This window comes from Balaenoptera ricei, chromosome 19, assembly GCF_028023285.1.
Source record: "Balaenoptera ricei isolate mBalRic1 chromosome 19, mBalRic1.hap2, whole genome shotgun sequence".
NCBI classification, from domain to species: domain Eukaryota; kingdom Metazoa; phylum Chordata; class Mammalia; order Artiodactyla; family Balaenopteridae; genus Balaenoptera; species Balaenoptera ricei.
The window spans coordinates 17509477-17522332 of NC_082657.1; the positions used below are offsets into that span (position 1 = coordinate 17509477).

Below are 12856 nucleotides of genomic sequence, written 5' to 3' on the forward strand. Positions count from 1 at the left end.
TGGCCGTTAATAGGAAAATCACAAAAAATAAAGGCATATGACAATCACGTAGAAAAGATGTTCATTCTCACAAACAATCAAAAAAGGCACACACAATAAAACATTTTCAACAAAACAGAACAGCTTTTTTTTAACTGGCAATACCCAGGGATAAGTGAGGACGTCAGAAAAAAAAGGTATTTTCATATTGTTGAAGGAAATGGCAGTAGGCACAAATGATCTGGTGGGTAAGGTGGCAGTGTGCATCAGAATCATTACAAATCTGAAAACCCTTCATACTACCATTTCCACCTTTAGGACTTTATCCTAGGTTTAAGACCAGAGATAAAACTTGGCTACTATATTATTTATCACTACTGATTTACAAAACAATGTCTTAAATGTCCAGTAGGAAAGCAGACAATGTTTTACAAGAAGTAAACTATTTAAATTGTCCTAATGGGCTAACGTATATACACACTGCCTTGCAGAAAGACAATTTTAAAGTGAGACTTCTATTTAATTGTTTTAAAAAGAATGCCAAGGTCCTTACTTGGAAAAAGTTGGGGAACCACTGCCAGAGTGTTGATTTTGTAGAAGCATCTCTCTAGATAATACCCCACTGTAGACTTGGAGTACAAGGGTATGTCCTGGGGCAGTAAATACATCCTGTTCCATCCAGACCTTCAGGACCCCCAGGAACTGCTAGTCCTGGAAGGCATGGGGCAGAGGCAGACATCACTTACTGCTTCCCAGGCTGAGTTTCTTGTCTCCACTGTGCCAGGCAACAGCTTCTCAGAGTCAGACATCCTGGATGCATCTGCGGGGTCCTGGCCACACCAAGCCAACAGGAAGGCAGCCCAAAATGGGAACATGTCCACGCAAGGAAACCCATGGCAGCATGTCAACACACCACTAAAAGTAAAATCATATAGACTTCCAGTTACAGATGATGGGCTGAACCCCTTCAACTCGTGTTCTCTCCCACCAGTGACCAAACTGGAGGATAAAGAAATGTGAAAACTGGGGCTTCCCGGATGGCGCAGTGGTTAAGAATCCCCTGCCAATGCAGGAGACACGGGTTCGAGCCCTGGTCTGGGAAGACTCCCATATGCCACGGAACAACTGAGCCCGCGAGCCACAACTACTGAGCCCATGTGCCTAGAGCCCGTGCTCCGCAACAAGAGAAGCCACCGCAATGAGAAGCCCGTGCACCCCAACGAAGAGTAGCCCCCGCTTGCCGCAACTAGAGAAAGCCTGCGCACAGCAACAAAGACCCAACGCAATCAAAAATTAATTAATTTAAAAAAAAAAGAAATGTGAAAATTGATCACCTCACAATACCAAAGACAGTGGGAAGGGGGGTTCGTTACAGGATTTGAGATTTCAACAAAACGGCGAAGAACAGTGGGAGGAGGATATTGAAGGGAGAGCTTAGCAGGACCCAGAAAAGATAAAGTGCTCCAAAGGTGGGTAAGGACAGGGCCATGGCTGGGTTTGCCCCCACAGAGGGCCAAGGGGGCTGGGGTGCTGTAAATGGGGAGTAAGTCCCCCTTGTGGGGTCTTTAAGGGTCATTCCAACATGGCTGCGAAAATGACGCTCAAAAAGGCATACGAAATTAAAGGGTTTATTATACTCTTAGGTCTCAGAGAAAGAGGCACGGCACACCTCACAGGGGGCCATGTGGGAGGAGCACCAAGGGAACAGGCTCCACCAAACACGGCTGAGGACCCGTGGGCAAGCGCCATAACAGGGGGGTAGGGAAGAGTACACAAGCAAAAGGTTTGAGCAGATTTCACTGGTGCATTTGAATGTCACTAGGTTACAGTCATGGAACGGCAAGAAGGGGAACTTGTGGAGTGGACCAGTCTTATCATACTTTAGGCTGTTTGTGACAATGTTGAGGCATCAGGAAAATATGAAATTTTAAAATATTATAACACCATAAACCCTGTTATGCCTCAGCATCAACCATATTAATTGGATGGATTAAAGTTGTCACCTGGGTTGTAGAGATATTAGAGGTGAGTGGTACACCTTGACTTAACCACCAAAGGAAGGAAGGAAGGGTAGCCCCCGCTCTCCACAACTAGAGAAAGCCCGCGTGCAGCAATGAAGACTCAATGCAGCCAAAGATAAATAAATAAATTTATAAAAATTAAAAATAAAATTATAAAAATTTTTTAAAAAAGAGTTAACACTAATCCTTCTCAAGTTCTTCCCAAGAACTGTAGAGGAGGGAACACTTCCAAAATCATTTTACAAGGCCAGCATTACCTAAGCCAGATCAGGACACTACAGGAAAACTACAAGCCAATATCCCTGACAAATATAGATGCAAAATTCTCAATAAAATATAAACAAATGAGATTCAACAGCACATTAAGTGAATCATATGCCATGATCAAGTGGTATTTATCCCTGGGATGCAAGGATGGTTCAATATATGCAAATAAATAAATGTGATTCCCCATATTAATAAAATGAAAGATTAAAAATCATATCATCTCAACAGATGCAGAAAAAGCATTTGATGAAATTCAACATCCTTTCATGATAAAAACTCTCAACAAATTAAGTACAGAGAAAAGGTACCTCACCCAAATGAAAGCCATATGTGACAAGCCCACAGCTAACATCAACTCAATGGTGAAAAAAATGAAAGCTTTTCCACTAAGATCAGGAACAAGACAAGGTGCTCACTCTTACCACTTCTATTCAACACAGTACTGGAAGTTAATAAAAGACATCCAAATTAAAAAGGAAGATGTAAAATTGATGATATGATCTTATATATAGAAAATCCTAAAGACTCCACCAAAAAACTAATCAATTCAGTAAAGTTGCAGGGTACAAAATCAACACACAGAAATCAGTTGCATTTCTAAATACTAACAATGAGCTACCTGAAAAGGATAGCACACAATCCCATTTATAATAGCAACAAAAACAAAATAATTAGGAATAAAATCTAACCAATGAGGTGAAATACCTGCACACTGAAAACTATGACATCGATGAAATAAATTGAAGAAGATACAAATAAATGGATACAAATATTCTGTGTTCACGGATCAGAAGGATTAATATTGTTAAAATGTCCAGAATACCCAAAGCTACCTATAAATTCGATCCCAATCCCTATCAATATTCCAATGGCATTTTTCACAAAAATAGAAAAAGCAATCCTAAAATTCATATGGAGCCACAAAAGATCCTGAAGAGCCAAAGCAATCTTGAGAAAGAAGAACAAAGTTGGAGGCATCACAGTTCCTGATTTCAAACTATACTACAAAGCTGTGGCCATCAAAAAACTATGGTACTGGCATTGGGATTTCCCTGGCGGTCCAATGGTTAAGATTTTGCCTTCCAGTGCAGAGGGTGCAGGTTCAATCCCTGGTCAGGGAGCTAAGATTCCACATACCTTGGGGCCAAAAAACCAAAACATAAAGCAGAAGCAATATTGTTAACAAATTCTTATTGAATTTAAAAATAGTCCACATCAAAAAAAAAATCATAAAAAAAAAAACTATGGTACTGGCATAGAAGCAGACACATAGACCAATGGAACAGAATCAAGAGCCCAGAAATAAACTTATGCATATAAGAGCAACTAAAATTTGGCAAAGAAGTCAAGAATACTCAGTGGGGAAAGGACAGTTACTTCAATAATAGATGGTCTTGGAAAAACTGCATATTTATGTGCAAAAGAATGAAACTAGACGCCTATCTTACACTGCTCACAAAAATTAACTCAAAATGGCTTAAAGACTTAAATATAAGACCTGAAATCATAAAACTTCTAGAAGAAAACATAGATATTACAGAACACTTGATTTGTAGCAAAGAAAAGAGAAGAGGTTAAGTAAAAATGCTGTAGTCCTGAATTTGAAGGATCAGTATAAACTCCTAAAAAATACATGATATTGGGGAAAAAAGAAAAAAGAAAAATATGTGATATAGGTGAATGCATATATAATATGGATTAGGTGTAATATAGTAAAGTAGAATAAAATAAGTAAAAATTCTGTAATCTTGAATTTGAATTGGATGTAAATTATTACAACCACTTTGAGAAATGATTTTACAATATCTAGAAAAGTGAAACATCATATATACCCTTTGATTCATTGGTATATATCCTAGAGAAACTCTTGAATATGTGAACCAAGATAAGAACGTATAGGAACATGCATAGATATGTTCTCTAAAAGCTATAAAATAGAAACAACTCCAAATAGCTATCAACGGTACGATGGCTAAATCACTTATGGTGTCTTTATCAATGGACTATTACCCAGTAATCAAAATGAATGACTATACCAACACATAAACATGGATGAATCGCTAAAATGTAAGGGTGAGCAGAGGAAATAAACACAGAAGAAAACATTTAGGATGATTCAATCAATATAAAACCCCAAAGCACTCAATAGTAAACAACAAATTGTTTAAGCATACATGAATAGGTGGTAAAACAATGTAGAGAAGTAAAGGAGTGATTGACACATGATTCAGCATGAGAGCTCCACCTGAGAGGGTAACCAAGGGAGACGTGTTCAGAGCAGGGCACGTGGAGGGTGCTGGATATGTTCTACTTCTCCAGCTAGGAAGTATCAATAGATCCACCGGCATGTGTTCTTCTTTCCTTCAAACTGAACCTGTGTTTTCTAGCCTCACTGGCCATAATATATTTCTCAATACAAAATTTTAAAAAGGAGAGCAAGAGAGGAAGAGGAAAGGGCTCTGGGTCTAGGGAGCATCTTTAGGGTGGGAACAGCTTGAAAATGCTTTCGAGTCACTCTCCCTGTGCGCATGGCAAGGAGGAAGCCAGGGCTGCTGCAGGCCAATGAGTTTCTGTTGAAGAAGGAGAAAGAGGAACCGAGCCCACACTTCCTCTTGATGAAGGATGAGGGAGGGTCGTGGCCCAGCCCTGAGCAGAGCGGGAAGGGAGGCGACCGGGACCAGGCAAAGAAGGTTCAGAGCAGCACCAAGGGGTGAGATGAGGCTCCCGAAGCAGACAAAGGAGGGGAAGAGACGCAGAACAGCCACGTGACCCAGGGTGGGACTTGCAGAGAGGGCTGGTCAGAGGGCCCTGGTCCTGAACGTCCACCTCCAACGTGGACGGGGCCCTGGGGCAATGCGCGGAGGGTCTGCAGTTGGCTCAGTGGCCCCTTCTCAGGAGGGAGCTGACCTGAGTCAGGGATGCTGCTGTGACCTCAAAACCAGACTAGCTGGGGCCACAGAAGCAGAAGCCTGGCGGTCCTCACACACCATGCCTGGTCTCTGAGTCACATGTCCCCCTAGCCTTACAGTGGCAGGTCTCACGGACATAGGATGTACGTGCAGAGTCATACACACCATTGCTGAAGTGACGCAGACACTGTCCCACACAGGGACTCCTGTACAAACTGAAGAAATGCCTTACTCTATACTGACTCATCTTAGTGATAACAGTAACTCACTTTTGTTTCTCAGACTACAGCAAATCTTTTATTACACATAACAGTATGTATCCAAACAGTACCCAACACCATTTCATATCTCTAACACAGGGCACAGTGGGCATTCAGTGCTAGAACCGAGAGAGGCGTGTTAAATTTCAAGCTTCTGACCACATCATATGGTGGCCAGGCAAAGCTTATATGTCATTTTCTCACGTTATCCAACATGTGGCTCATACATTTCATCATCTCGATGGAGACAAAAATTTCCATTTCATATTTTGAGTGCAGGAAGTTGAGAGAGATAAAATCCAGTGAAAACATATTGGTTTCAATTCAACTGAGGTTTAAAAAAAAAAAAGCAAACTTAAGTTAATCATTTTGAAGGGAAAGAGGAAAGGAAGGCATGGGGTTAAGACTCAAAACTATGAAAAGGGCTGGTCCCTATACAGGGGCTGCTGTAGCTCTGGAAACTGTCTATCAAAGGATATTTTAAAATAAAGTGGCTTCTCTGCATTTTGTCTTTTTTGGTATTGTAAACATGTGCTGTTTGCTATCACCTGAATCTAATTTAAAACATTTTTTTTTTTGCAAACAAAACAAAAAATTTAAGTCTTTTAGGCAAGTATCTTCCTAAGGAAAAAAAGGAGTTCATTTATTATAAAACTGTGAGGATACCCAAGCACGGCCCCACCTAAGATTCAACAGCATGAACTTGAGAGCTTTTGTCCGCTGTTCCTCAGAGCTGAACTGGGTTTCAGTAGAATAGGAGCCACCGCTGCCTCCTGTGTCTTCCTTCTTGCCTTTCTCCACATCCACCCTGTAAGGAAGACATAAATGGATGTCTCATCTTTTTCAGCCCCTTCTTTGAACGGCTGTACACAGCCCAGGAAAGCCCCACTGCATAGTCAAACCTGCTGTTCCAGAAAAAACGGAGCCCCCAGACCAGTACGACAGCAGTTCCTTAGATACGTCTGAGACTCCAGACTCCACAGGGAATACGCCGAAACCTCTAAAGCTTCAAACCCGCCCTCCTGGCCAGGGCACGGGTACCCACACCGTCCAGCCCCCAGCAGCATTCACCTTGTTTCACTCCCCAGGAATATAACGCATCTGGTTTTCTACATCCTTCCAGCTGCTGTTGTTTAAATTCACTGTATTCCCTCTGATACTGAGCTGCCTCTGGATCCAGTCTCAGCCTCAGCCTGGGCATCCTTAAGATCTTCTGTCACTGTCTCACGGTTCTTTTCTTCCAGCTCCTGGTCAGCCTCTCCTCCCCCAGTGCCAGCTCCTTTAGTCCCTCTGCAGCTGCTCACCGCCACCCTCCTTCGTTCGCTCTGAGATCTCCAAACATCGTTTGCGGCTCTGACGCTCATCTTCAGTGACGTTGAGCTGAGTGTCCAGCTGGCCTGAAAGAGAGTCTGTGCCTCCCGCACCCAGCGGTGAGCCGCGCCTGTCTGGCCCGACAGGATGTCAGAAAGGCCTCCAGGGACCTTCACGCTCCAGCTAATGTTCTCCCCGGGGCTGCGTCAGATGCCTCCCGATCAGAGTGAAGCTGTTGGCACTTTCTGCAGACATCATCCAGGCTGGGGGGATGAATGTGTGAGAGACACCGTCCTGATGGGGTTGGATAAGGCTCCTTTCCTGAGTTAGCCCCTTCCTCCTGCATCTCTCCTGGTTTCACCTGGGCTGGGGGTAGTAATGGAGCTGTGGGCTCCTGGATGGTGACACGGTCCAGTTTCGGAGGCTAGCTGCAGTATTGGCACACGAAGCTGACCTGCATGGTGCCGCTGGGCATCTCCAACCCCACCATCCCTTGGCACCTGGAGCCGCCGCCCTGGTCCAGTCTACAGTCGGGCACTGTGGCTTCCCGTCGGCCCCGGAGCAAGGCCTCCTGAACTGCCGTCACCCCGTCTTCAGCTACTTCCTGGTCCGCAGCTAACAGTAACTCATTTTTACTGAGCATTTATTATGCACCTGTTAGTGTTCTAAGCGCTTTACAATATTGACCCCTTCACTCAACCACTTAACCAACATTCACCAGCACCGGAGGAGCCGGACGCTGGGCTCCTAGTGGACACAGCTGTGACCACTGCAGTCACAGGACCAGGGTCCGGTGGGGAAGACAACCCTGGGAATGCCCACGTGGAGTGTACATGCTCTTACGGACATGGGCAGGGAGCCTCAGACAGGCCTTGGCGTCCTGAAAGAACCCACCCTGGCCCCAGCCCCTCCAGCTGCTGCACCTCCGCCCGATACACTTGAAAGAGCTGGCTGCTCCTGACGCTTCTTCCATCCCTCCCCTCCTCTCTATGAGCTCCGATCTATCCTTCCCCCACTGCTGCTCTGAAACAGCTTTGTTCAAGGTCCGAACCCCCCGCGGCAGTCCCTGTCCTCCTCTCTCAGCCCTTTTCCCCCACGGCTTCTCGGATGCCACCTTAATCCAGCCCCTCCCCCTGCCCGCCCGCCTCACCGGTGCTCCTGCTCCATCCCCCTTGCTGAGGGATACATGCGGGAACACCCCAGGGCTCAGGCCTGGGCCTCTTCTCTTTCCCGATCTCATCCTCCTTCCACATGATCTCATCCATGACCTCAAATACCTCTATAAACACATGGCTCCAAAATGTGCGTCTCCTGCCCTGACTTCTCCCCTGAGCTCCAAACTCATATGCGCCACACGGCAGGCATCTCCAAAGGGCAAAGCGGAATTTTCTATTTATGCACCCACGTGAACCTGCCCTACCCTCCAGGAAAATGGAAAACATCCACCCAGGTGCTCAGGCCCAAAGCCAATGAGGTATTCTTTTTTTCCAATCAGACCACGTATAACAAAGTCTTTAAATATAGATATATTTTTTTAAAGAAGAGAGGGTGGGAGGGAGAGTCAGTCCATATCAGAGCTAAATGCAGTCTTCCCCACTGGCCCCTCGCCGTGAGACACCCCCAGGCTGGGCTCCTGTGACCTTCCCTTAGACTCTGCGACCCCCTCACCCACACGTGCGGCTCCTGACCCCACTCGACACGCGGTGAGCAGCCTCTCTGCCTCCCGAGCTGCAGGGTACAGGGCTGCTCAGTTTGACCTCCTCCATCATGGACACAGCCCTCGGCCTCTCTGAAGACACACCTCTCTGGCAGTGGGACTCCCTCCACCCCCATGAGAACTTGTTCCCACGCTGGAGGGAGCCCCTCTCCCCAGAGTCAGTGATTCTCCCATCCCCAGGGTCACAGCTGGCCCAGGTGTCGTGGGACACCGGAGCGGGGTGTGTGAAAGGAGAGAGCTGAACCAAGCTGAGCTGGGCAACGGGAAGGGCTGGTTCGGGACAGGCTGAGACTCAAAAGGCCCCATCTGGCTGGGAGGACAGCAGCTCCTGGCTGAGACCCACACAGCTCAGGAATGTGGCCACACCAGGCCACGGACCAGGCAGAGGGCCCAGCTGAAGAGGCCTGGAGATCCTCACTAGCACTGCTGCTCAGGTGGAAGAGGGAGTTCCCAAAGCAATCTGGGGTTGAAGGAGGCTGAGTAAACATCGGGCCGGTGAAATGCCTCTCCCTGAGCTTGAGCTCCACCCTCAGTGTCTGCAAGACCAACCGTGGACAGGGCACTGATGGCCAAGGCAGAGAAGGGAGTAAGCCAGCTGGGTCACACAGGTGCCTGTGACTGGTGTGTGGCAGGTGACTTCAGAGAGGTAAGGTGGATTCTGTGGGACAGTCATGTAACCAGTGGCAGGTGTATGTGACACAGGCAGGCACACCTGCACAGCACAGGTGGAGGAGAGTGTGCACTGGTATGGGATGGTGGGAGTGACAGGTGAGCAGTCAGGGACAGACAGGTGAATATGTGACAGGCACACCAACACCACGGCTGAGCGCTTCCCACCCAAGTGCCAGATGTTTCAGGGCCATAGTCCCCCCAGCCCAGGGACACTTGAGGGCCCTGACGTCCTTGGAGAGCCTCCCAGGCCCTCTCTACCCTCCAGGGTGACCCTCCCTGCAGGACAGTAAAGGGCCCACCTGTGACACAAATGCCCGGACTTAGGGAGGGCAGCCCGGCAGGGTCCTCAGGGCCAGAGCAGGAAGATGGGAGCGGGGAGGCACCCTCCACTCCAGCTGTGTTCCCCCGGTTCTCCAGGCTCCTAGACACTTCCTGGGCTCTCTGTCTCCAGGAACCAGGGGCCTGGTGAGTGCTTGTAGCCTCAGACTAGTCTGCTACCCCAGGAGACAGTGCCACACAGAATTCCTCCCGGGATGGCTGAAGAAGAGCCTCCCTGTCTCCACCCCAGGTCATGGGGCCCCTCCCATCTCGGACCCCCCAACCCAGGCCTGCTCCCAGTGGTCACTGAGTCCCCAGAGCATGTGCCCACACACCCCTCTCCCAGCCAGGTACCCACCACACCCACTCCAGGTGCATGCAGATCCCATGCCCACACACCATGCAGGGGCAAGTCCTCCAGAACTGCTGGGTGGAAGGTCACCAGCAACCTGGGCGCTGCCCCCACACCCAGATCTGTCCTCAGATCCCAACCCAAGGCCCTCCTGGAGCCCCCGCAGGCTGAGCCTACTCTTAGCCCTTTGCCCTCCTCCCAGGGGGCATCTGCTAACTACAAGACCAGCCTCAGGGATGGGAGTGAAGCTGGGAGATGGTGGTGAGCACAGCCCCACACATCACCGCACTCAACCGCTGACGGCTCCCAGGATTGGCCCACCTTGCTCTCCAGGCACCTGTGGTGTGGATTCCTATGCCCAGCCCCTCCCATAAATCACAGCCCCAACTGCCCATCCACTTCTAGCCCCTCCAGAGCAAGCTCACAGAGGCACTCAAGGGTATCTTCAGTTCAGCAAGCTCCCATCTGTGTGTCCTGGCCAAAGAGGGGTAGGAAGCACGGACCAGGAGGGGTCAGTACTGACCAGGAGGGGTCAGTACCAACTCCTCCTACCCTATGACTATGCAGGCACCCCATGTTCAAGACCCACCTCCAAGAGCCCACCATCCCAGCCTAACATCATACACGTGCAGACACACCACAGCCTTTGTCACTTACAAGAGGTGAACCTTTCCTGTTTGTGGACCAGGCCATCCAAATATTTCCAAATCACCTGGCCCTGGGGGCCCCCTGACTTGTAGGAAAAGGACCCTAGGTTCTGTTGGCTTCACTCAGTTAATCTTTCTCTCTCCCTCTTGTTCATTCCATCTCTCAATTTCTTTCTCAGTCTTTCTCTCCACCATTCTGTCTCTCAGCCTCCCTCTCAATCTCTCTTACAATGTCTCTCTCACCATCTCTCCCTCTCCCAGTCTCTCCTGATCAATCCCCCACCATCTCTGTCAAACATTCATTCTCTTTCACACACAATGTCTTTCTCAAAATCTCTCGTTAACCCTCACAATATCTAGCTCTCTCAACGTCTCTCGCAATCTCATGCCCCTTCTCATCTCCCTCCCAATCTCCATCTCTCCTCTCCCTCCCTTTCTCCCTCTTTCTCACCCATCTCAAACAACCTCCCTATCTCTCCCTCTCTCCCTCTCATACACACACACGAGCACGCATGGCAGGGGACCCAATACTCAAGGGTATCCACAAAGGCACACCTGTGTGTGTACTACCTGGGGCACACACTTGATGTGCAGCACGTATAGTATTTGTGTAAACCCATTCTTGGGCCTTTATCCCACCTGTGGCTCCTTCATTGGGCAACTGAGGCTGTACTTGGACTTGCAAACCAGTGAGGGAGAGGGGTCCTAAGTTGAGACTCTAAAGGCCAGGGCAGGGTCTGCCTCAGGTTACAGTACCAACCATAGGCCAGGCACTGTGGAGACAAGAGTGAACAACCCAGACAGACCCTGGCCTGGAGTGCCCACCCTCTAGTGAGGAGATGGACATGAAGAAAACTCTTCTTCTCTCAGTACATGGAAGTACAGCAGTTAACAAAAGCACAGTTAGAGGTGTCACCAGGTGTCAACATCAGGGGAGACATCCTAGGGGCAGGTGGGTTTGGCACCCAGCAGTGGAGGCTCATGGGTAATTTACCTGGCTTGAGGTCTGGCTCTCACTCTCTCTCTCTTCCTCAGTCTCAACAACCATCATGTCAGCATAATTTCTGACAATGGACTGGAAGATGCTGCTTTTGGAAAAGAGCTGAGAGATCGGGGCCCCAAATTCTGGGTGTTCGGTGAAGTGTAATAACTAGGAGCCTGGCTTATTCGTGTAGCTGAGATCGGAAAGATCTGACCAGGAATTAAAGCATCGGGCAGGGGGTGGGTCCAGGCAGAGCGAACTGCATGTGCAAAGGCTCTGGGGTTAGAGGGATGGTGGTGGTCACCAGCCCTGGGAGAAGGCAATAGAGGGTCATGGAGCCCAAAGAGAAAGGGCAAAGTGTGGCCAGAGATAAAGCCACTGCCCCCCAGCGTCATGCATTCCCTTGGCTCTGACTTTTGATAACGTTTGGCACATGAATTCAAAGGAGGCTCCATGCTGTGATGACTCAGTCCAGCTGGATGGGGGAGCATGGTAACCAGGAGGGAGCAGGTGTGGAGAGTGATGGTGGTCCCCATGGCAGGAAGATCAGGGACCACCTCCACAGCAGACACAAAGAAAGAGAAAAAAGTAGAGCTGAACTTGCAACAAGGAGAAACCAAGGCCAAAGCAGCTTCGACATTGGAAGCAATCAGAAGAAAGCTTTGCAATGTAATTGGCTAGAAAGCAAAGCAGCCCAGCTCAAGAGGAAGAGAAAGCCAGAAAGAACCTCCCATTCCTGGAATTTACTGTCTCCTGCCCCACTGGGATCACCTCCTCCAAGAAGCCACCTTGATCCTGTTAGGTCACTTCCGCAGGAGCCACACGCTTCCCCTATCTCAGGGCAACCTCTGCGTTAAAATATTTGGTCAACGATCACCAAACTCACCATGTACTTCCTTCCTCAGCCCACTAGAGGGTCCCTCGGCTCCAGGCCTTAGCCCAGCTGGAACCCGCCGGCTGCCACTACCCCTCCTATGCAGCCCAATGAGCAGTCCTGACTACGTTCTGGTTCCTACGGCCTGGCTCCCCCAGATGAAGGATCTTACGTTTAACAGTGGGGGGAACGGAGGGCAAGAGCAGTAGTCGAGGTGGTTCAGTTCTCACAGGAACAAGTGGACTTAAAATATTCCGTAAAAACCACCGTGATGGTTATTGTGATTAGGAGGTCTCTCACCGCAGGGGCCACCCACAAGTGCAAATCCAACATAAGCCATCAGTGAGAAGCTTTGCAATGCTGATGTGTCTTTCAGAGGAAAAGAAAAAAAATCTACATTTCCACATACCACATTTCATTAGGTAACCGCTCTCAAGACACTGACATAAACAAAACCCCACGCTAGCCTAAAGTCTGAAAGGCAAACACATATTTTGAGATTTTAGAGGAATTTATACAAAAATAGTTAAACTACAATGTTTTACCA

At 48.4% G+C, this 12856-nt stretch overlaps 1 pseudogene; it reads right to left on the reverse strand.

Moving 5' to 3' along the window:
* Window positions 1-7754, reverse strand: part of LOC132353090 (beclin-1-like) — a 34951-nt pseudogene extending 27197 nt beyond the window's left edge.
* Window positions 7755-12856: the final 5102 nt, after the last annotated feature.